This window comes from Hyla sarda, chromosome 11 (assembly GCF_029499605.1).
Source record: "Hyla sarda isolate aHylSar1 chromosome 11, aHylSar1.hap1, whole genome shotgun sequence".
Classification (NCBI taxonomy): Eukaryota; Metazoa; Chordata; class Amphibia; order Anura; family Hylidae; genus Hyla; species Hyla sarda.
The window spans coordinates 100,183,651-100,208,747 of NC_079199.1; the positions used below are offsets into that span (position 1 = coordinate 100,183,651).

The 25,097-nt window shown below is 44.5% G+C and overlaps 1 protein-coding gene across 6 annotated transcripts in view; it reads left to right on the forward strand.

The window, feature by feature from the left end:
* MEF2D (myocyte enhancer factor 2D) overlaps window positions 1–25,097 on the forward strand; it is a 211,149-nt gene that overhangs the window by 60,272 nt on the left and 125,780 nt on the right. For 5 of the 6 annotated variants that reach the window (XM_056546376.1, XM_056546368.1, XM_056546372.1 and 2 more), the window contains exon 2: window positions 20,038–20,103. The gene's annotated coding sequence lies outside the window, so the exon portion shown is untranslated. Of the gene's footprint in view, window positions 1–7,691; window positions 7,713–20,037; window positions 20,104–25,097 lie in introns of those variants that run through there. The other variant, XM_056546373.1, reaches the window with a different exon arrangement.

Consider the following 25,097-nt stretch of genomic DNA (forward strand, 5'->3'; position numbering starts at 1 on the left):
GCCCCAAGATCTGCATCATCTGCCCCTTGAGGTCTTAATGTTTCGGTTGCATTATAAGTTACCCCCACTAATAATTCAGACCTTGTATACTATGGCTGTAAACCTGTACATTAAAGGGATTATTTCGTTTAGAAAAAAATATATATATTATTGTGTGTCATATAATAGAGTGAGGGAAGGGGGGGGAGGGGGGCTATGTTATGGATCTTCATTGTGAAGATTGGGTGGGCACATTGTAATGCTTCAAGAAGCACTATTAAAAACTAGGTTTTAGTTTTATTTTTTTTTACTTATATTATATCAATAGCCCTGTAGTGCCATCTGTTTCATTCCAGCTCAGCTGCTTCCATTAATTTCATTACTGTAACTGGGTCATGTGATTACCACCCTGGCCCACAGAAAATCTGTGTCTAATGTGTGTCTAAAAGTGACTTCCTCTGAACTACAGGATGACATCATCACCTATCAGATGTACCCCCCCCCCACCAGCTCTATCTGCATACTATTGCTATCTTTTTGGAATCAGGATATATTGTAATTATACACCTTCCCTTCAGCTCTATCTGTATACTGCTGCTGCTGTCTCTTAGGAATCAGCATATAAAGTAATTATACCCCCTCCAGATCTATCTGTATACTGCTGCTATCTCTATAGAATCAGGATATATAGTAGTAATATATCTCCCCTCCAGCTCTATTTGTATACTGCTGCTATCTCTATGTAATCAGGATATTTAGTAGTTATACACCTCCCCTCCAGCTCTATTTATTTATATACTGATCCTGCTATCTCTATGGGATCAGGATATATAGTAGTTATTCACCTCTCCTCCAGCTCTATCTGTATACTGCTGCTATCTCTATGGGATCAGGATATATAGTAGTTATTCACCTCTCCTCCAGCTCTATCTGTATACTGCTGCTATTTCTATGGGATCAGGATAAATAGTAGTTATTCACCTCTCCTCCAGCTCTATCTGTATACTGCTGCTATCTCTATGGGATCAGGATATATAGTAGTTATTCACCTCTCCTCCAGCTCTATCTGTATACTGCTGCTATTTCTATCTGATCAGGATATATAGTAGTTATACATGTCCCCTCCAGATCTATCTGTATACTGCTGCTATCTCTATGGAATCCGAATATATATTAGTTATACACCTCCTTTCCAGCTCTATCTGTATATTGCTGCTATCTCTATGTAAACAGGATATATAGTAGTTATACACCTCCCCTCCAGCTCTATCTGTATACTTCTTCTGCTATCTCTATGGGATCAGGATATATAGTAGTTATACACCTCCCCTCCAGCTCTATTTATATACTGCTTCTGCTACCTCTATGGGATCAGGATATATAGTAGTTATACATGTCCCCTCCAGCTCTATCTGTATATTGCTGCTATCTCTATGTAAACAGGATATATAGTAGTTTTACACCTCCCCTCCAGCTCTATTTATATACTGCTTCTGCTATCTCTATAGGATCAGAATATATAGTAGTTAAACACCTCCCCGCCAGCTCTATCTGTATACTGCTGCTGCTATCTTCATGAGATCAGGATAGATAGTAGTTATACACCTCCCCGCATTAGGCATGCTGGGCATTGTAGTTTTGCAACTGCTGGAGGTGCACTGGTTGAGAAACCCTGTCCTCCTATATGTTTGGCCACCTTGACTCACTGATGACCACCGGTTTGTTCGGTGATAAAAACACAAATTTCCCTATTTATAGTTCTGAATCGATACAGCGATACATTCAGACTCGTAAATGGTAATGTAGAAAGTCTTGAAAAGACTCAACGAGTTGGGAGGAAAGGAAAAAACCTTCCTTGGGCCGCGTCACATGGGTATCTTTAACTGTGTAGTGACAGGGCACCACATGCTATCAGCTACCACTCTTTGATGTGGCAAGCCGCAGCTATTCGCAGTACTGTATAATCTATGTCACACAGGCTATTTCGTTTTTTCGCAATTTTCCCAGCCAAGCGACCTAGACATAGGCTAAAGTGTCTTCGCAATTGTTTTCCTATAGTACGTAAAGGAGTACTCCACCCCAAGACATCTTATCCCCTATCTAAAGGTTAGGGGATAAGATGTCTGATTGGGGGGGTCCGCCACTAGAAACCCCCGTGATCTTGGCTGCGGCACCCCAGGTGCACGGAGGAGCAAACTTCGCTCGTACCGGATGACTGGCGATATGGGGCGGAGACTAGTGATGTCATGGCCATGCCCCCTCAATGCAAGTCTATGGGAGGGGGCGTGACTGCCGTCACGCCCCCTCCCATAGACTTGCATTGAGGGGGCATGGCCGTGACGTCACGAGCCTCCAGCGCTACACCAGAAGCTCTAAATGAATGCCGGGTGCAGCAGGGAGATTGCGGGGATCCCAGCGCTGGGGACCCTCGGAATCAGACAACTTATCCCCTATCCAAAGGATAAGATGTCTAGGGTGTTGGGTACCCCCTTTAAGGTGGAAGGATCACTTTTAGGTTGGATATATGGATTAGTTGGGCTGCAGAGTTGAGGGGGGGATTGGTGGTGAGCAAGAATGTTGGCCAGAAGGTCATGCAGGAGGATGTTGTAGTAGTCCAAGCGGGAGATGGTGAGGGCATGTACCAGTAGTTTAGTTGAGTTGAGTCAAAGTTGAGGAATGAGCGAATTGGAGAGATGTATTGAAGGTGAAGATGGCGGAGGAGGTGGTGAGGGAGCGGATGTGTGGGTTGAAAGAGAGCAGAATCGAAGGTGACCCCGAGGTAACGGACTTGTGGGACTGGTGCCATTGCCTGTGGTTTATAGATCATGTGGGGGTAGGGGGTTGAGCAAGAAAGGTGGAAAGACCATGAATTCGGAGAAGAGGGAAGATATAGCTGACAGACAAAAAGGGAGGGGACATCTGGACCAGAAAGGTGGATTTGAGGTGGCACTAGGAGCCATGGAATTCAGGGATTTGACCCATGAGAACACATTGACATTATCATCCAAGAGCAGGGCCGGCACCACCTATAGGCAAAATAGGCAGCCGCCTAAGCGCCCTCTTGATGGGGGCACCGTTCTGCCCTCCGCAAGAAAGATATTTCTCCAGGTCCTGACAGTTGTGAAGCTGTCATCCCAGTAGTAAGGAGATTACATGAGGAGGAGGTTTGTTACAGTGTGTCACCCCAGTAGTAAGGAGATTACATGAGGAGGAGGTTTGTTACAGTGTCACCCCAGTAGTAAGGAGATTACATGAGGAGGAGGTTTGTTACAGTGTGTCACCCCAGTAGTAAGGAGATTACATGAGGAGGGGGTTTGTTACAGTGTGTCACCCCAGTAGTAAGGAGATTACATGAGGAGGAGGTTTGTTACAGTGTGTCACCCCAGTAGTAAGGAGATTACATGAGGAGGAGGTTTGTTACAGTGTGTCACCTCAGTAGTAAGGTGATTACATGAGGAGGAGGTTTGTTACAGTGTGTCGCCCCAGTAGTAAGGAGATTACATGAGGAGGAGGTTTGTTACAGTGTGTCACCCCAGTAGTAAGGAGATTACATGAGAAGGAGGTTTGTTACAGTGTGTCACCCCAGTAGTAAGGAGATTACATGAGGAGGAGGAGGTTTGTTACAGTGTGTTACCCAGTAGTAAGGGTGGGCGTGTTAATGGGAGGAGTCAAGGGGGCGGCTAAATTAGCTTTTGCCTAGTTTGGCAAAAATCCTTGTACCAGCCCGCTGCCTCATAGTAATGGTTTGGCGCAGACATTGGCTCTTCGATGGTCGTGTTATAACTAGGCCATGATTGGGGAATAAATAGGTCACCGCGGCGGCATTGAAGTGGGCAGTCCTTTCCGTTTTGAGCAGTTTACACGGCGGCGAACACCTTGTCCTCTCCAGCCTCCGTGGGTTAATGATTACTCGGCTCCCCGCGCTGTCTCCGCAGGTATCTCAGCTTAGGGTTGCTATGTACAAGAGAAATTAGCTGGGAACACAATCTAGTAATTATTTCCGTTAAAAGCGGGTCGAGTGCTTACTTTCTTAATTAGCGGTGTGCCCGGGCATTTAACCCTGAAACTCTCATTACGAGCAACAAACACTTCACGACTGGCACAGAGCAAACAACGTGACCCACCATTCAGTGCCGTACCATAGGTTTATGGATAACATTGTTTTGGGTATTTTCTTATTTTTACATTTCTAATTAATTAAAGTGGTAAGTGTACAGATAACAAAAGGGGGTCGCGGCCATGACTAAGGGTCGTACAGATCCGAAACGCGTCGGCGTTCTTGTCCCTATGCTGTATGTTTTTATGACTCAATAATGCCAAAGAATTTGCATCTAAAATCGCTGGACATTTCTACTTTTCATCAATATGGGGATACTCTGACTTGCCACACTTTCGTTGTAGGGGCATTTGGTTGATCACCGTTGCGTTTAGTGCTCATTATTATTATTATTTAGCACAGTCATTATTAGTGTACTTTTGCTAGTATTGGCCCTTGGGAAAAACACTCTGGCTACTATTATTAGCCACAGTTACTGTATGATATCGGTTTCATTATGGGGGCACTCTAGTTAGTCACTGTCACTAGCAGCACTCTGAATGTCATTATTGATATACTCTCACTAGTCTTGATCTTTGGGAATACTCGGACTATTGATAAGGGGGCACTGTGATTGGTAAGGGATGTGGACTTTGAAAGAACTCTGACTGTCATTATGGGAGCACTCTGAACAGTCAGAGTATGTAGGCATGCTTATTCTAGTCATTCTCGGGGGACTCTTGTGGAGCCCTCTGGCTGTCATCATGGGACACTTTGACCAGTCGTGTTCCCTGACAGCCCATTGGCTGGGGGTCTTCCATCTAGTCTTGGACTTTGACTATTGGGACCTTCTGACTAGTCATGGGCTCTGGAACTGCTCTTGCCAATGTGAGGGTACAGCTTATGCTTGGGTTATCTATTTTTGCTGTAACACATATCTATATATAACCTGGATTGGACCAATTGGGGTTCTTGTTCCGGATTTTTAACACCCCCTTCCTCTTTCTACTTTCCTGTGTTGGATCTCTGGAGATGGCGATGTAGTCTCCAGGTATGACTGCGAGAAAGAAATGATACTGCACTCATCATCAAACGCCGTTTTATTCGGTCATCTATAAGTGCAGGCAGTTACAGCTGTAGAGGCAGGGGCAAACCAGAACAGGCTGTTTCACGCTGAGGTGTGCTTCTTCAAGCCGGTGTACACATGCTGTTTCACGCTGAGGTGCGCTTCTTCAAGCCGGTGTACACATGCTGTTTCACGCTGAGGTGTGCTTCTTCAAGCCGGTGTACACATGCTGTTTCACACTGAGGTGTGCTTCTTCAAGCCGGTGTACACATGCTGTTTCATGCTGAGGTGCGCTTCTTCAAGCCGGAGTACACATGCTGTTCACGCTGAAGTGCGCTTCAAGCCAGTGTACACATGCTGCTTCACGCTGAGGTGCGCTTCTTCAAGCCGGTGTACACCGGCTTCAAGAAGCGCACCTCAGCGTGAAACAGCCTGTTCCGGTTTGCCCCTGCCTCCGCCGGCGTACCTGCACTTACAGATGACTGAATAAAACAGCGTTGGATGGTGAGTACAGTCTCTCATTTCTTTCTCACAGTCTTTACTATTCTAGCCTTATTGTGAACAGTGCACCTCCGGGACGAACTATATCCCAGGATACCCCAGTCCTTCCCTCTCCGTATACCCCCGTTTTGCTAGTGCCGGGCCATTGGTTTCTTCACTACACATAGTAGTCTCCAGGTACCTGCGGACCACCACCATAATCACGGTCTTCTTCATTGCTGTTTTGCACAATTGATTTAGTCCTCCACCCCCATAATGTTAGACGTTCAGACTGTCCTGTCCTCCGGAGCAGCGCTCATCAAACATCTGCCACTTTCACTTCCCTCTGAGCAGAAAGGAAGTCGGACTGTTAAATCAAAAGTGGCGGCAACTAACGGTCACAGTGTCAGGGCCCGGGACTCTGGCGTCCCACCATGTTTACGGGGTGCTGCATACATCCTGCAGACACGGGGTGACTCCATAACCAGTAAGGGGGTTCTTAATAGTCTCTCCAGTCCATCCTCTGGGTTTACCGGCATCTTGTCTCTTAGTTCTTGCCATTCGCATTTCGTTGGGTCATCTACAATAGTTTTGGCCCCGATAACATGACCAGCTGTGACCGCTCGAACTACTATTACAGTAAGTCTGATATTCCAGCGTGCACGTATTACTGGGAAGTAAAAAATATAGGAAGTTACTTCTGTACATATACTTCTGTATTCCTCCAGTGCTTCTCGCTTATCCCACCAAGTCATCGAATTCTGGCCAAATATTGAATGTTGTTGACCTGTAGGGGAATTGTTCTTATGGGAATCCACACAAAATGTTTGCATTGCGGTATAGAATAATGGGGTTGAGCTTATGGGTACCATGGGGCTGTTTCTGGGTCTTATGGCTGGCACTGTGGGCAGTGTGCTGGGAGTGGACTTTGGCATGGGCTGTGGATGGTCATGGGTGGGCTGTTGCTGGCACTGTGGCTGACTGTTGGGGTGCACTGTGGCTGGCAATGTATAAGGAGAACTGTTTGGCCACTCCTGTGGTTGGCGCTGTTTTTGGATGGTAGTGTTTGTTTATTGCATTGGCTGGCACCATATGGCCTGTGCTGTGACTGGCACCATTTAGACAGTGCTGTGGCTGGTGCCATCTGGCTTGTACTGTGGCTGGTGTAATTTGGCCACAGTCGAGGCAGTCATCATTACTTCACTATTGTGGCTTACACAGTCTGGTCAGTGCTGTGGCCAGTACTGTTTAGCCACTATTGTGGCTGGCACCATCTGGCCTCTGCTAGAACTGGTACTATCTGGCCTATGCGGTGACTGGTGCCATTTGGCCTTTCCTGTGCCTGACACCATCTAGATTGTGCTCTGACTGGTACTTTTTGGCCCTGTTTTAGTCACTTTTGTGCCTTGGGCCGCCCATCCTGTATTTTAGCTGGCACCATCTAGCCTATGCTGTGGCTGGCGCCATTTCGTCACAGTCATGGCAGTTTCCATTTGGTCACTGTTATGACACAGTCTGGCCAGTGCTGTTCCTGTCCCATCTAGCCAGTGCTATGGCTGGTACTGTTTAGCAACGGTCTGGTGCCGTCTGGCCTCTGTTAGGGTTGGCACTATTTGGCCACTGTTTTGCCTGGCACCACTTGGCCTTTCCTGTGATTGGCAACATCCTTTAGTGAACAATATTAATGTGAAAACTGATTTTAAATATCTTATGTCTACGCTAAGATAGGGTCCCTAGAAGTTACAGGCCGAAAGCCTGAGGTCTTCACTACTACTGAGGAGACTGTGTTGTTGCCATGGAGACTCTTCCATGGGGAGAGATTTATCAAAACCTGTGCAGAGGAAAAATTGCCCAGTTGCCCATAGCAACCAATCAGATCGCTGCTTTCATTTTTCAGAGGCCTTTTTTAAAAATGAAAGAAGCGTTCTGATTGGTTGCTATGGGCAACTGGTCATCTTTTCCTCTGCACAGGTTTTGATAAATCTCCCCCCATGTCTCCACATTAGGATGTTCACATTCACATAGATGGTGATTTCGGACGTACACACGGTCTCCATGACGACACTGCACTACTGACAGAAATCCTTCTGTCAGTAGTGCAGCCTCAGGCTTCGGGCCTGTATTTTCAACAGATCATATCTCGGCCCAGAAGTAAGATATTACAAAACGGTTTTCACCTTTTCTGTTGTGAGATATGGGACCTTTTCACATTTTTCTTTTATTAGTTACCCTTTAAGAACCATTGAAATGAATCGATCAATAAGATCAATAACAAGCAGTTATAGTAATTGGTCCTGAGGTTGCTTACATTGCTTGCTATTCAGTTTAATTCAATGTTCCCAGTAAAAGTGCCATCATGTCCTATTTTATCTTATAAAAAATGTTCTTGCAGGGACTGCATACGTACGCATATTGGGATCTTAAAGGGTGTTTCCAGGTAAAAAAATAAAATAATTTTTAATATGTAGATCAACTGGCTACAGATTTGTAAATTACTTCTATTAAAAAATCTTAAACCTTCCAATAATTATCAGCTGCTGAAGTTGAGTTGTTGTTTTCTGTCTGGCAACAGTGCTCTCTGCTGACATCTCTGCTTGTCTCGGGAACTGCACAGAGTAGAAGAGGTTTGCTATGGGGATTTGCTTCTACTCTGGACAGTTCCCGAGACAGGTGTCATCAGAGAGCACTTATGAGCTGCTGAAGTTGAGTTGTTTTTTTCTGTCTAAGTGCTCTCTGATGACACCTGTCTCGGGAACTGTCCAGAGTAGAAGCAAATCCCCATAGCAAACCTCTTCTACTCTGTGCAGTTCCCGAGACAAGCAGAGATGTCAGTAGAGAGCACTGTTGCCAGACAGAAAACAACAACTCAACTTCAGCAGCTGATAATTATTGGAAGGTTTAAGATTTTTTAATAGAAGTAATTTACAAATCTGTTTAACTTTCTGGAGCCAGTAGATATATATGTTTTCCTGGATAACCCCTTTAATTTAAGCATTATCATACGCCGGTATTCCTTCAGTGGTTGCAAAACTACAACTCCCAGCATGCCCGGACAGCCAACGGCTGTCCGGGCATACTGGGAGTTGTAGTTTTGCAACAGCTGGAGGTACACTGGTACTGTCATATGCCAAAGAAATGAGCCAATGCCTTATTTGCCATTATGCACCCATGGGCCTGTGCCTAGGCCAGCATTGTTGAGGGGGGCAGCATTTCAGTAACTTTTTAGAATCGCCCTAATAGGGTGTATTTAGGGTGTATGTAAGGCAAGGCCTTGTCTGTCTGCACAAAAAAAAAGTTTTGCATTTCAGGACTAAAGAGAGAGAGGTCGGGGAGGGTCATTCCGGGTGGTCTTCGCTACTTATCTCCTGTCAATCATGAATGGAGACTGTACCGTAATACGGCTGAGAAGGTGCGGATACCACCGCCTTATTGGACATATATAATCGTGTCCTAGAGGTCTGTTAATGGGACTTGTCTCACGCAACTTATCTCCACCATGTCCACCAACCCCCTGTCCCATCTCTTTATCTTATCTCCTGTCCTGACACCCAATAGTGTGAATTTAGGCAATGGCTCCTTACTCTGTTTATGTCTCCAAAGATGGCATGTTATGGTCCTTATCGACTGGAACTACAACTCCCAAGGAAACACAATAATGATGATGTTTATTTTTTATTTTTTTTCTGATTTAAAAGGGTACTCCGGTGGAAAACCTTTTTTATTTTTTTTTTAAATCAACTGGTGCCAGAAAGTTAAACAGATTAGTAAATGACTTCTATTAAAAAAAATCTTAATCCTTCCAGTACTTATTAGCTGCTGAATACTACAGAGGAAATTTTTTTCTTTTTGCAACAAAGAGCTCTCTGCTGACATCATGACCACAGTGCTCTCTGCTGACATCTCTGTCCATTTTTAGGAACTGTCCAGAGCAGCAAATATGTTTGCTATGGGGATTTTCTCCTACTCTGGACAGTTTTTAAAATGGACAGAGGTGTCAGCAGAGAGCACTGTGCTCGTGATGTCAGCAGAGAGCTCTGTGTTCCAAAAAGAAAAGAATTTCCTCTGTAGTATTCAGCAGCTAATAAGTACTGGAAGGATTAAGATTTTTTTATTAGCTGCTGAATACTACAGAGGAAATTCTTTTCTTTTTGAAACACAGAGCTCTCTGCTGACATCACGAGCACAGTGCTCTCTGCTGACACCTCTGTCCATTTTAAGAACTGTCCAGAGTAGGAGAAAATCCCCATAGCTAACATATATGCTGCTCTGGACAGTTCCTAAAAATGGACAGAGATGTCAGCAGAGAGCACTGTGGTCATGATGTCAGCAGAGAGCTCTGTGGTCCAAAAAGAAAAGAATTTCCTCTGTAGTATTCAGCAGCTAATAAGTACTGGAAGGATTAATATATATATATTTTTTAATAGAAGTCATTTACTAATCTGTTTAACTTTCTGGCACCAGTTGATTTAAAAAAAAATAAAAAAATATGTTTTCCACCGGAGTACCCCTTTAAGACTCTATATTCTGACAACATATTTAAAAGCAACCACCAATCAAAAATTTCCACTATATAATACTACCACACTATAATAATATAATACACTATATAATACTACCAGAACCAGTATACCCATCTACACATTAATGGCCGAACCTTCCTCCCCAACATATAAAAGTATCCACCAAGTAACTACTGCTCCATCAGTACTATATAGTACATATATATATATATATATATATATATATATATATATATATATATATATATATATATATATATACACATACATACATACATACATACATACACACACACACACACACACACACACACACACACACACACACACACAAAATCCTGTAAAATGACTGGGTCACCGACAGACCCCAGTTCCCGTATCAGGTTTTTGATAAAAAAATGGATACCTCAAAACCGGACTAAACTGTATCAAAGCGTGTGTACAAATTTTAATCGGGATACGGTTTGAAAAATGATGTCCGGTTGCATCCGTTTTTAACTTTTCATTCCATTATGAATAAAGTTTCACTTGTTTGATTGAAATTCCAAGAAAAAAACTGTGCAAAGTCAAAAGCCGTATGGGGAAAACTGGATGGAACTGTACGCACATACGGTTCTGTACGGTTCCCATTGACTCCCATGTTTAAAAATCGTATACATTTTAATAAGTTTTTTCACCCAGACCAAAAACCGTGTTAGGCTGCGGTTTTGGGTACGGGAAAAAAACTGACAAAACCGTACAAGACGCAAAACGTACACAACCTGATGCATCCTTTGGCATACGGTTTTCAATGGAGGGTTAATGCATACGGTTATGCAAATTGAAAACGTATACGGGAACTGTATTGCATCCGAACCGTTTCACGAGCTGATCAATGGGTTTGGATGCAGACGGACGTGTGAACCTAGCCTAATATTTGCAGCCCCATATATGAGTATGGAGCAGCAGCGTGCATACTCGACCACCACTCAGGGGACAAGGGATGATCATCATGTGACCATTGGGGTCCTAGCAGTAGTTTGGCATTACCCCTTTACTACTGCATCCTAAACCTGACACGGAGACAGTCCCCTTTAAGCGGGAGCCTTCTCTCAGACCATTAATAACCTTCATTAATGGATGACTTTTACCAGGTGCCATTACATGTAAAGCAAGCCGCGTTCTCCTCGCCATTATTGAGACGCGTTCACAGGAACAACTCAGGAGCCATTAAAGGTGCGGAAATCAAATCTAGCTGAAGAGACAATTTTTATATCCGTGATCCGAGGTCTAACATGATCCTCCGAGCTGCGCCGTATCACCTTCCACCTGTGTGTCACAGCCTGCGCTCCGAGCGACAGGAGCCAAGAAGTCTGTCAGGGGCCGATGTGGAGGGATGAAGACGGAGCAGGACCTGACCTCACCCAGTCCCTGTCCTTGGCTGCCTCGTCCTATGGCACGCCTGCTTGAAGACAATATAATCTATAATCACATTATATAGAAGAACACGAATATGTTAGGTTTGGATTAGGCAGAACACAGGACATCAATATTTCCAGGAGCGTTCCCGTTCTTCCACCCATCAGAAGTATCAGCATCTGTTCAAAAGTGAGTAGGGTGTCACTTCCTGTAAATTTGAGATATATATATATATATATATATATATATATATATATATATATATATATTTTATACAAAAAAAGAGGATTGCAGCAGCACACATTGGTCAAAAAATTGAGGCTCTTAGCGCACTTTTTGATCAAAACGTGTCCCCCCATCCACCACGCGGAGGTGGCCTCATTTAGGATGGGACCCTAACACAAATTCTGAGCCGAACGCTCATATCCACGCACCTCTGCTGGGCATATAGCCTCTGACTGGGTGACATGTTGGATCCATTAACAATTTAAAACACCACCTGTGAAAAAGGGGGAGGGGTGCACAGCTAAAGAGGGTGCCATTCCCCCCAGAATTTGTGTTAGGGTCCCATCCTAAATGAGGCCACCTCCCCGTGGTGGATGGGGGGGGGGGGGACACATTTTGATCAAAAAGTGCGCTAAGAGCCTCAATTTTTTTGACCAATGTGTGCTGCTGCAATCCTCTTTTTTTTTTGTATACCCTGTATTTGCCACAGCAGCGTGCACCCGTGTATTAGGTTGTTGTGCTGGCTATTTTTCTTTTTGCTTGTATATGTGTATATAGCATAGGCTAAAGGCCACCATGGGCAGAAGGTCAAGGGGCTGACATCTTAGTGGCTTACCAGCTTCGAAAATTTTTTACCCACATCCATAGGAAGGGGGTAAGTGTCAGATCGCGGGGGTGTCCAACTGTTCTCAATGCATCTCTGTGGGAGAGTCGAAGTGCTGTACTTGGGCATCTCGGGCTCTCCCATGGAAGGGGTGTGTTGACCAACGATTTGTGGGGGGGTCAACACAGCTCCATGCAGAAGGAGACTTCTCCTTTAAAGGGGTACTCCACTGCCCCAGAAAGGAGTACTCTACTGCCCCAGAAAGGAGTACTCTACTGCCCCAGAAAGGAGTACTCTACTGCCCCAGAAAGGGGTACTCTACTGCCCCAGAAAGGGGTACTCTACTGCCCCAGAAAGGGGTACTCTACTGCCCCAGAAAGGGGTACTCCACTGCCCCAGAAAGGGGTACTCCACTGCCCCAGAAAGGGGTACTCCACTGCCCCCAGAAAGGGGTACTCCACTGCCCCCAGAAAGGGGTACTCCACTGCCCCCAGAAAGGGGTACTCCACTGCCCCCAGAAAGGGGTACTCCACTGCCCCCAGAAAGGGGTACTCCACTGCCCCCAGAAAGGGGTACTCCACTGCCCCCAGAAAGGGGTACTCCACTGCCCCCAGAAAGGGGTACTCCACTGCCCCCAGAAAGGGGTACTCTACTGCCCCCAGAAAGGGGTACTCTACTGCCCCCAGAAAGGGGTACTCTACTGCCCCCAGAAAGGGGTACTCCACTGCCCCCAGAAAGGGGTACTCCACTGCCCCAGAAAGGGGTACTCCACTGCCCCAGAAAGGGGTACTCTACTGCCCCAGAAAGGGGTACTCCACTGCCCCAGAAAGTGGTACCCCACTGCCCCAGAAAGTGGTACCCCACTACCCCAGAAAGGGGTACACCACTGCATCCGGAACATTTTTAGTTCTGAACGCTGGGTGTGGGCTGCGGTAGTTGTGATGTCACTGCCACACCACGCCCCCTCAATGTAAATCTATAGTTGTGATGTCACGGCCGCGCCCCTCTTGACGCCACGCTCCCTTAATGCAAGTCTATGGGAGGGGGCGTGACTGCAGCCCGCAGCCCGCACACAGTGTTCAGAACTAAACGTTCAGTGGAGTACCCCTTTAAGGGTGCAAAGGGCCATCTGGATGTTCATGGGCAACGTAGAGTAACCCATTTTTTCCTTTTTAGTACTGCCCGCACGTATAATATCTGATATATATCTGAACATGCACTTGGCAGGTGTCCCCATCCTCTTCTTGCAGATTTTCTGCTGCGTTCTTGTTTCTTCTGGTAACTGTTCCATGTATCAGCATTTCTCTCTTCTTTGCATACATGCTTCCTCATGTGTGGCTGCAGTTTTGCATCCATGTCTTGCTCTGTGTCACGTCCTACTAAAGCCAAGCCTCACCCTCCCCTGAGGTGGCCATACACCTTCAGTAGCCAAATATTAGTTTGCCGTGGCTTTGGCTCCCATTCATCCTATACATATGAACACATGGCTCGGCCAAGTGTTATTCTTTCTGAATGGGAAGAGAGGAGGTACGACGCTCCCTGACGTCTCCCTACTCCTTCTCTTTCCCATTATCATTAGTTGGTGTAGAGTGTAGAGGCCACCATACACATAGACCAGTGTTTCTCAACCAGGGTGCCTCCAGCTGTTGCAAAACTACAACTCCCACCATTGCCCGGACAGCCATAGTCTGCGGGTTAGGATGACTAGGATGTCTGTGGGGCCTCTTATAGGACCTTGATAATTCTACCCATATCACTGTCCTTAAAGGGGTGCTCTGGTGGAAAACTTATTATTATTTTTTTTTTTTTTTAATGAACTGGTGCCAGAAAGTTAAACAGATTTGTAAATGATTTCTATAAAAAAAAAAAAAAATCTTTACCCTTCCTGTACTTTTTAGCAGCTGTATGCTACAGAGAAAAGTCTGTTCTTTTTTTAATTTCTTTTTTGTCTTGTCCACAGTGCTCTCTGCTGACACCTGATGTCCGTATCAGGAACTGTCCAGAGCAGGAGAAAATTCCCCATAGCAAACCTATGCTGCTCTGGACAGTTCCTGATACGGGCATCAGGTGTCGACAGAGAGCACTGTGGACAAGACGAAAAACAAATTCAAAAAGGACAGCATTTCCTCGGTAGCATACAGCTGCTAAAAAGTACTGGAAGGGTAAAGATTTTCTAATAGAAGTCATTTACAAATCTGTTTAACTTTCTGGCACCAGTTGACTTATAAAGACCTAAAAAAAAATGTTTTCCACCGGAGTACCCTTTTAAAGCATATGTTATGTCGCAATGCTTCTATATGTTACTCACTAGGTCAGTGTTTCCCAACCAGTGTGCCTCCAGCTGTTGCAAAACTACAATTCCCAGCATGCCCGGACAGCCTTCGGCTGTCCGGGCATGCTAGGAGTTGTAGTTTTGCAACAGCTGGAGGCACACTGGTTGGGAAACACTGCACTAGGTCATGCTGATGATTTACATGTCTTTATGTGTCTAGCTTCTGTATTTGCCTCACAAATCCCTCTGCTGCTCACTCGTTCTGACATCCACTGCTCAGGAAGGGGCGTGTCCGAGGCAAACACTGAGCCTCCCCTCACTCACAATGCATTCACCTCCTCCCTGAGTCTGTTGTACTGGACTATAGACTTGCATTGAGGGGGCGTGGCTGTGATGTCAAGAGTGGGGCGTGGCCGCGATGTCACATGCCTCCGGCGCTGCACTCGATGCTCTAAACAAACGCCGGGTGCAGCAAGGAGATCGTGGGGGTCCCCAGCAGCGGGACCTCTGTGATCAGACACCTTGGATAAAGGATAAGCTGTATAGGGGCGAAGTACCCCTTTAAGAACTACAAGTGTCTGCCTAAAGTTGGAGGAAACCTAAAGCTCCACCGCTGTGGACTTTTGTGTAATTTGTCAACTCGATGGATGAAAAATGGAGGAAAACCATGACTTTCGAAAGGACTAATATTAATAAAAACTTTTCCATTGAGGAGAATAAGGCCATTTCGGGGTAGGTGTGAGACCCTAAGGAGGAATGTGTCAAGATAGGAACTGTGAGAAGTAATTCATTTGGAAGAGACGACGAAATCTTTGGGCAATTTGTCAGAAGATGAAGCGGTGAGATGGACAAGCTCATCAGTGGTCCTGGTGTATGTCAACCCACCGTATCTACTACGCCCAGATGGTTGCTGATCCCGAACATGACAAATGAGAGCCGACTCCTGATAAAAATCCCATTACTCTGCTTCCTAAATCTCCAGACTGGCTCTTAGTTGGACATTTGTCCGGACATTTAGTAGGACACAATGAGCCGACGTCTTCTGTGAAGAATGGTGGAAGGCTGTGTCTTCTAACTTCTTCGTTTTCTCTCCCTTCTTGGCAAACGCCATTCTGCACCAATACAGGGATTGCCCCTGGACTCGTTAAACAGCTTAAGGTCTCGAAGACTCATTGTGGATGAACGGGCCGCGCCGTGGGCTGCGCATTCCCCATCGATTATCGCCTCGGCTCAGAACAATATTACACAACCGAAAAGAGAAAACCTTTCACTTGGAAACAAGAACATTGCTCTGTCAGGCACGAGAGGCCCCGGCTCATCCATTGTTTAATAATTTAATTCACTTAACAGGCTCTATCGGATTTTACTTTTTACTTGATTGGGCAAACAGGATTTTGAAACCCATGGGTGCTGCCACGAAAGAGAATTTAGGAGGAGGGAATGAGCAGATGAAAGCTGGCAGCGCGCAAGGGAATAGAAGAGAATGGACTGCACTGCCGACTTCACATTTCCAGCTTTCAGCTTTTTATTCCCGTCTTCTTCTGCCTCGGCGGCCGGCCACAAGGGCTACCGAAGAGCGAGTCCACGCACAATGTGTATTCACAGTCGCATCCGTACACTATATAGTTTTCTAAAGGCATCTGAAAAATGTGTTTTGCTACGTTGTTTATCCATGTTGAATGTCAGACCTGTCATGTATCAAGATAAAGCTGAGATTTGGCATTTTATTTTTCCTGAAAGCAGGTTCTCTTTGCCGCCTCCTGCGGTGGTGGTCACTTCATATTCTAGCAGTTACTGTAATACTGCCTCCCATGTACACAAATATACTATAATACTGCTCCTATGTTCAAGAATATAACTACTATAATACTGCCTCCTATATACAAGAATATAACTACTATAATACTGCCTCCTATATACAAGTATATAACTACTATAATACTGCTCCTATATACAAGAATATAACTACTATAATACTGCTCCTATATACAAGAATATAGCTACTATAATACTGCTCCTATATACAAGAATATAACTACTATAATACTGCTCCTATATACAAGAATATAACTACTATAATACTGCTCCTATATAAAAGAATATAACTACTATAATACTGCTCCTATGTACAAGAATATAACTACTATAATACTGCCCCCTATATACAAGAATATAACTACTATAATACTGCCTCCTATGTTCAAGAATATAACTACTATAATACTGCTCCCTATATACAAGAATATAACTACTATAATACTGCTCCCTATATACAAGAATATAACTACTATAATACTGCTCCTATATACAAGAATATAACTACTATAATACTGCTCCTATATACAAGAATATAACTACTATAATACTGCTCCTATATTCAAGAATATATCTCCTATAATACTGCTTCCTATATACAAGAATATAACTACTATAATACTGTTCCTATATACAAGAATATAACTACTATAATACTGCTCCTATATACAAGAATATAACTACTATAATACTGCTCCTATATACAAGAATATATCTACTATAATACTGCCTCCTATATACAAGAATATAACTACTATAATACTGCTCCTATATACAAGAATATAACTACTATAATACTGCCTCCTATATACAATAATATAACTATAATGCTGCCCTCTATGTACAAGAATATAACTACTATAATACTGCTCCTTTTGGATTTTTATAGTACAATTCTGCATTGACATCATAATAAGTAGCCAGCAGTTACTTTGCCTTAGATATTTCGGAGTTGTATCGGGCCCACGCGTCACGATGCTGCTGCTCTTTTTAGACAGGTTAATGATATCTCTGTTTTCTTACACCAAATATAAGAGGAGATACCTTGTGATATTCCTAATAAAATGAATTGGGACTTTGTTTTTATTGCTGTTTTGAAAACTTAATAAATACAGATTTGCCATAAAACGAATTGGGGATAATATTGTCCATGTTCTTCAATGCAATGATGAACCTTTTAATGACCGGTTCATGAACCTCTGAATGTGTGGAAGGCCTTAGGGCCGTAGTCTCCAAACTGTGGCCCTCAAGTTGTTGCAAAACTACGACTTGAAGCATACTTAATGCATGCTTAAAGACCTAGTTTTGCAACATCTTGAAGGCCACAGTTTGGAGACCACCGCCATAGGGTCATGTGCCCCCTCTAGAAGCCAGTCTAGAAGCACTAGATGAATACCATGACTTGGTGTTTGATACAATTCACTCTGTGTTTCCTTCACATTACATAATGAGTAATCGGCGGAGACCCCGGCAACATCCCAGTCTCCATTCAAAGATCGTACAACACTGTTTGAGTCAGAGAACCATCTGCTTCGACTTTTGTCAGGATGAGTAACAGTGATGTGTAGATGCCAGTGCCTACCATTGCTTACCAATGAGTATAAACACTCTCTGCAGCCATATGTCGGTGAGATCCCAGTCCGGGGCCGCCATGTTCTATTATCACCAGCTGGTGTAGACACGATATAGAGGTTAACTGGATGTTATCTCTATGGCTGATAAGAGTCCTTGGTTATTAGCCCGATTTTAATCGGTGTCACTATCTGGATGCTTGTCCATAATGGGGTATCCATGTTGGTCCTATACTCTTTTCGACTGGTGGGGAAAACATGTTATGGGTTAGTTTCAACCACCCTGGTTTCATAGGTTTCATATTTGGCCAAAAATTTTTTTACATCTTGTTGTGTGACCTTTATGTTGCGGATTCCACATGGGTCTCTCCAGTCCAACAAAGATCATATTGCCTCGATTTTGTCACTTTTTGGAACTACACATTGTATGCAATGTCTAAATCTGCTCATCTTGCGGATAAGTAGGCCTAATGACAAGTGACAAGAGTACTTTCCAACCAAGTCTTGTCTAAACTATTGGCCAAGCTGTTTGTGCGTCTATAACTAACTTTAGTTGAACATTAGTGGTGGTTGTTGATCCATCCCTGAAGCTGGCCATACACTGATTCTTCTGTTGATAACTTATCCCTTGAAGAACCTAAGGATCAGGGTATCTGAGCTTCAATGTGCCCTGTACCCTGTTTCTCTTCCGATATCGGTCTTTGGTGGTGTCAGGAGGCAACCATAGACAGTAGATGGTTGGTCAGTCCTACTGAATTCACTTGTAAGGTATGACCTTCTTAACTTTAGCTGAACATAAGTGGTCATTACTTCATCTCTTAAAGGGGTACTCCAGGGAACTAAACCCATAGTCCATCCTTTCCCTCTCATCAACCTATTTGTCTAAATATCATTCATTAACTGCATAGAGAAGTTTTCACTCTTTGGTTGTAACTTATATCCTTGAAGTGAGGCAATGACATCATTCAGCCATCCACTCTGTCTCTGTCCATATCCCTCTCTGAAAGCAGCTCCCACCCTCCTGAGAGAGACAGACCATGTGGTTTCTGACCTGCACTAATAAGTCATGCTCCCTTTAGTGCACAGAACTGAGAGGTGTGTGCAGCCTCAGCCAATCAGACACCAACTCTGTTTCTGCTCACAGAGCAGTAGGGTGGGGGCTGCTTTCAGAGAGGGAGCTGGCTTGCAAAGCTGCAATGATTGTTGGGAGATGGCAAAGAATATCAAGAATCCAGAGAAGACAATGGGGGGCCACATGACACATGCTTATCAGGCAGGATGGTTTACAGGGAACATATCCAGGTAGTATGGTGGTTTTGGAGCTTTTTGTTTTTTATATAAATATATATATATATATATATATATATATATATATATATGTATGTATGTACCCCTTTAAGGGTCAATAACACATTCCAGTGATCATCTGATGAACAAGCAAAATGCTCATTCTTTGACAATGTTTTTAGGGTTGTACTAACCCAGTGATCAGCCAGTGAGCAGTCCATCTCCGAGTGGGGGTGTGCTGCCAACAATGATGTAAGAGAACCCCAAAGGAACCATCCAGTGCTCGTAGGTGCACCCCTACATGGGCAATAATTGATTTAGCCCTCATATTAGGCCGTCATCTGGTTGTCTTAAAGGACCCTTAGCTGGATTGCTTCCTTTGGTTGACCTAGTGGGTTAATATTGGAGCTTACTAAGGATTCCTTATCGGAGAGGACTGTGTCGTTTTTTAAAATCAATGTTTTCCACTTGTTTTCGGATTCTTTCCTGCCACTAATAGTGAAGACCCCGGGTCCAGCTATTTCTCCACTATTTCATGCCTCCTCGTTCACAGTGACATTGGTGTGAGACCTTTTAATGGCTCACGGGCCATGTCTAACCATTTTTAACAATGTCCGTCTTTAGTGCATTTCATGGTGTCCCTCCTCTCGGGCATATTCGGTATTGTGCTCCTAGGCTGCTTTTTGATGCCAATTAAACCATATCTCCACATACTCGCCTCTCTCCTTGTAAACCTCTCGGCAATTTGTAACACAGCTGACTCTTTCCCTTTCTTCTCTTGCAGATATTCCTTGTGGACATTTTGTGTTTCCCTCGAATGATGAGCAGATATCTCGGGAAGCAGCTCCAGGTACCGATCGAACCATCTCACATTAAGAATGACTTTTTATGTTGCGTCTTTGTACGTTGGGTATCGGAAAGGCAATCATTAGGATGTTGTGTTTTCTTCTATGAGAGAACAGGTGACATAACTGTAGCTGATGACACTACAAGTCTAGGTCTAGAAGAGGTGGGGGTGACATCTGTCCTGTTCAGTCACTGGTGGCTATAACCTTCTGCTGGCCTTGGACACATGTTCCATCCATAAACCCAAATAATAGGACAGGTGGATTGCCTATTGACCACTGACTTGCGGTGGGGCTAGATAGGAATTGCAGGACAACATCCTACTCAATAGACCCCGGTTCTGCTCGATATAATAGTTGGGGTCTTGTGATGGTCCAATCCATTACTACATGGAAGATCTGACCCCATCAATATAAGTATTGTACCATTTCGGCCCCATTGAAGCACCTTCACGAACTAAGACTTCTATGGGAACCGCTATTACTTGTGATGTTGGATCAAATTAAAGGGGTACTCCGCCCCTAGACATCTTATCCCCTATCCAAAGGATCTCGTCTCCAGCACCCCAGTCATCCAGTGCACAGTGCGAACTTCGCTCTGTGCCGGACGGCTGGCGATGCAGGGCCGGAGGCTTGTGATGTCACGGCCATGCCCCTTCAATGCAAGTCTATGGGAGGGGGCATGACTGCCGTTACGGCCCCTCCCATAGACTAGCATTGAGGAACGTGACTGTGACGTATGGCCGTGACGTTACGAGCCTCCGGTGCTGCACCCGACGCTCTAAACGAACGTCGGGTGCAGCAAGGCGATTGCGGGGGGCCACAGCGGTGGGACCTCTGCTATCAGACATCTTATCCCCTATCCTTTGGATCGGGGATAAGATTTCTAGGGGCGGAGTACCCCTTTAAACCATTCTAGGGGGGGTCAACTTTACTTTGCTTTTAGTGGCCATAAAATGGCAGCATTCTTAAATATCAGCTAGAAGAGCCTAAAAAATTAGGCTGGTCATGTAGTGTTGGCCGAACCTAATGTAAGGTGGTCAGAGGATGGATTGGGCATGGATTTAATCTACCTGATACTTTTGTTTTAGGAGAGCTAAGAGGGGCTGTCAGTCAGTAACTTCTCATTCACACCACATGCATTCTCAGTCGAGTGTCCATATCTATAAGGAACCAAGAAACATGGCTGTTGGCCATCAAGATTATGGCTGACTACTATCTTGCATGTGTCCAACTTAAAGGGGTACTCTGCCCCTAGACATCTTCTCCCCTATCCAAAGGATAGGGGATAAGATGTCTAATCGCGGGGGTCCCGCTGTTTGGGACCTCCTCGATCTCCGTGCTGCAACCGGCGTTCGTTTAGAGCGCCTGGTGCAGTGCCGAAGGCTCGTGACGTCATCGCTGCGCCCCCTCAATGCAAGTCTATGGGAGGGGGCGTGACTACCGTGGATAAGGGGATAAGATGTCTAGGGGCGGAGTACCCCTTAAAGTAATCAGTGGAGAAGAACTGAAGTTGAACATTTTTACACTGTCCTAAGCCAATAGACTGTTTGTAGAGAAACTTTAGGTTCGTTAAAGGGGTGCTCCGGTGGCAAACTCTTTTTTTTTTTTTTTTTCAAATGGACAAGCCAATCCAAAATGGCAGTAGGCAAAGACAGATAAGTCAGTAATTTAAAAGGGGTACTCCGATGGAAAACCTTTTTTTTTTTTTTAAGTCAACTGGTGCCAGAAAGTTAAATAGATTAGTAAATAACTTCTATTAAAAAATTGTAATCCTTCCAGTACCTATTAGCTGCTGAATACTACATAGGACTTTTCTTTTTGGAACACGATGCTCTCTGCTGTCCAGAGCAGCATATGTTTGCTATGGGGATTTTCTCCTACTCTGGGCAGTTCTTAAAATGGACGGAGATGTCAGCAGAGAGCACTGTGCTTGTGATGTCAGCAGAGAGCTCTGTGCTTGTGATGTCAGCAGAGAGCTCTGTGTTCCAAAAAGAAAAGAATTTCCTCTGTAGTATTCAGCAGCTAATAAGTACTGGAAGGATTAAGATTTTTTTCATAGAAGTCATTTACAAATCTGTTTAACTTTCTGGTACCAGTTGATTTAAAATAAATAAAAGGTTTTCCACCGGAGTACTCCTTTAAAATACTGACTTATGGTGCTAAGATGTTACAGTAAGGTCCTATTTTCTGCTTCTGTGTTGGGAGTTAGTAGGTCTTTAAAGGGGTTATCAAGGAAAAAACTTATTTTTTATAGATCAACTGGCACCAGAAAGTTAAACAGATTTGTAAATTACTTCTATAAAAAAATCTTAATCCTTTCAGTACTTATGAGCTGCTGAAGTTGAGTTGTTCTTTTCTGTCTAAGTGCTCTCTGATGACACCTGTCTCGGGAACCGCCCAGTTTAGAAGCAAATCCCCATAGCAAACCTCTTCTACTTTGTGCAGTTCCCGAGACAAGCAGAGATGTCAGCAGAGAGCGCTGTTGCCAGACAGAAAAGAACAACTCAACTTCAGCAGCTCATAATTATTGAAAGGATTAAGATTTTTTAATAGAAGTAATTTACAAATCTGTTTAACTTTCTGGAGCCAGTTGAGATATATATATATATGTATTTTCCTGGAATACCCCTTTTAACATCAAAGCAGAATAGAAGGAAAGAGAGTCTGCTTAGTCATGTGACCCTGGTTCGCTTGTGCTAGGTAACAAATGGAAGCGCCCCCTGTAGGGCACCTCTTATAAACAACACCCTACAGCAGCAGATACTGAAGACTACCGCAGGGAATGTGTAATTTCCCCGCCAGCCCCGCTGTATTTTTAGTTCATTCAACTAAAAGGCGCGATCCTATTAATAACTTATGTAGCAGAGGTGAAATTGCCTTTTCCCTTTCTTGTTGGCGTACAGGGTTATCCTAAAGCAGCATGGGAGGCCAGATGACAACCTCAGCTCTGCTGCCTCTGCTATGTCAGGACTAGGGTCGCCACCTTTCTTGCAAAAAAATAAATAAAGAAAAATACCGGCCATGCTAATTTGCATAATTAATTATATATGCGTGACATCACAGGATACACATATGCAGGGAATTTTTGTCCTATTCTGACCCCTATAACTTTTTTATTTCTCCTTAACAGGACCAATTATTTTTTATGTGACTTTTTAATCACTATTTTTTATTAAATTTGGGAGTTGCAATAGTTATTAACTACAACTCCCAGCATGCCCTGATACAGCCTGTGGCTCAGCAGCTGCCCCAAACAAAAACTACAACTCCCAGCATGTTGGACTATATAGTAGTATATAGTATAGGTCAGTGTTTCCCAACCAGGGGTGCCTCCAGCTGTTGCAAAACTACAACTCCCAGCATGTTGGACTATATAGTCGTATATAGTATAGGTCAGTGTTTTCCCAACCAGGGGTGCCTCCAGCTGTTGCAAAACTACAACTCCCAGCATGTTGGACCATATAGTACTATATAGTATTGGTCAGTGTTTCCCAACCAGGGGTGCCTCCAGCTGTTGCAAAACTACAACTCCCAGCATGTTGGACTATATAGTAGTATATAGTATAGGTCAGTGTTTCCCAACCAGGGGTGCCTCCAGCTGTTGCAAAACTACAACTCCCACCATGTTGGACTAGATAGTAGTATATAGTATAGGTCAAAGTTTCCCAACCAGGGGTGCCTTCAGCTGTTGCAAAACTACAACTCCCAGCATGCCCGGACAGCCGTTGGCTGTCCGGGCATGCTGGGAGTTGTAGTTTTGCAACAGCTGGAGGCCCCCCTGGTTGCAACATTTTGGGAGTTGGAGAATTGGTTGGATAAATACCGTCCAGGTAACAACCATAGTCATGAACGTTCGGCACTGAAAGGGTGGACATCAAGGCTTCCCATGAGAAGGCTTTGGGGGCAACAAAGACCCAGGTCCACCGGCCACCAGATTATGGGGTAGGAAAGGACTAACTTGAGTCTCAATGCGACTTTTATGGCTGGATGTGACATCTAGGTCCGCAGCAAGAAGCCCCGTTCTCCTTTTAAGGCCCCCACTGTCCATAGGGGGGGGAAATCAAATCCTGTCCAGAGGAAAAGTTGCCCAGTTGCCCATAGCAACCAATCAGATCTCTGCTTTCATTTTGCAGAGGCCTTGTTAAAAATGAAAGAAGCGATCTGATTGGTTGCTATGGGCAACTGGGCCACTTTTCCTCTGGACGGGTTTTGGTAAATCTCCCCCATAGAGTACATGGACTTCCTCAGTGGCCGGTGAAGTGTCTTCTGGGGATTGTAGTCCTCTGACATGTTTGATGGCCTGAAGTCAGAATTTGGCTGTCGTGACTCCAGCCTCAGTATAGGAGATTTTCACTCGTATTTTCCCCTCCCCTCGTAACAGTCTGGCCCAATTACATCAATCCAAAGCTCTGGTGGATTATTCCTCAACCAGAACATTACGTTCTATTCCACATGTGCTTCCCCGCGTCCATAACAGCGCCGGCCCCCACGACAGCTGAGATCCCCCCCCTCCTCCTTCCCTTATCCAGCAAATGAATCCGTTCCTCGACCCTTAATGCACGCTGCTCTCTTATGTGGTAGTCCTCCGCCACCATCTGTCCCGGAGGTCGCTGGCAGTCGGATGGTCAGTCACTACACCCCCACCTGGATATAGGGAATCTTCTGCATTTGGGGGTTGCACGAGCCCAGAAGCCATTTTGGCTCAGAGTAGAGGGGTCACACCAGGACATCTATCTAGGTCTGCGGCCAGAACAACTCTGAGGAATTATACGCTGCTCCTACATACAACATTGGGGGGTGGGGGGTTGTGTTGCAACTTTGGGGTTCACAGATCAATAATATAGTTTGTTGGGGGGGGTTAAAAAATGTTGACAAACTTGTCACATATTAACGATTATTCCGTTTTTCATCGTATTGACAACACATTATATAGCAAAACCACAGTAATGGTCAATCTTGGTAGAAATGACCTCAAGAAGTGGGGGAGACCAACAAG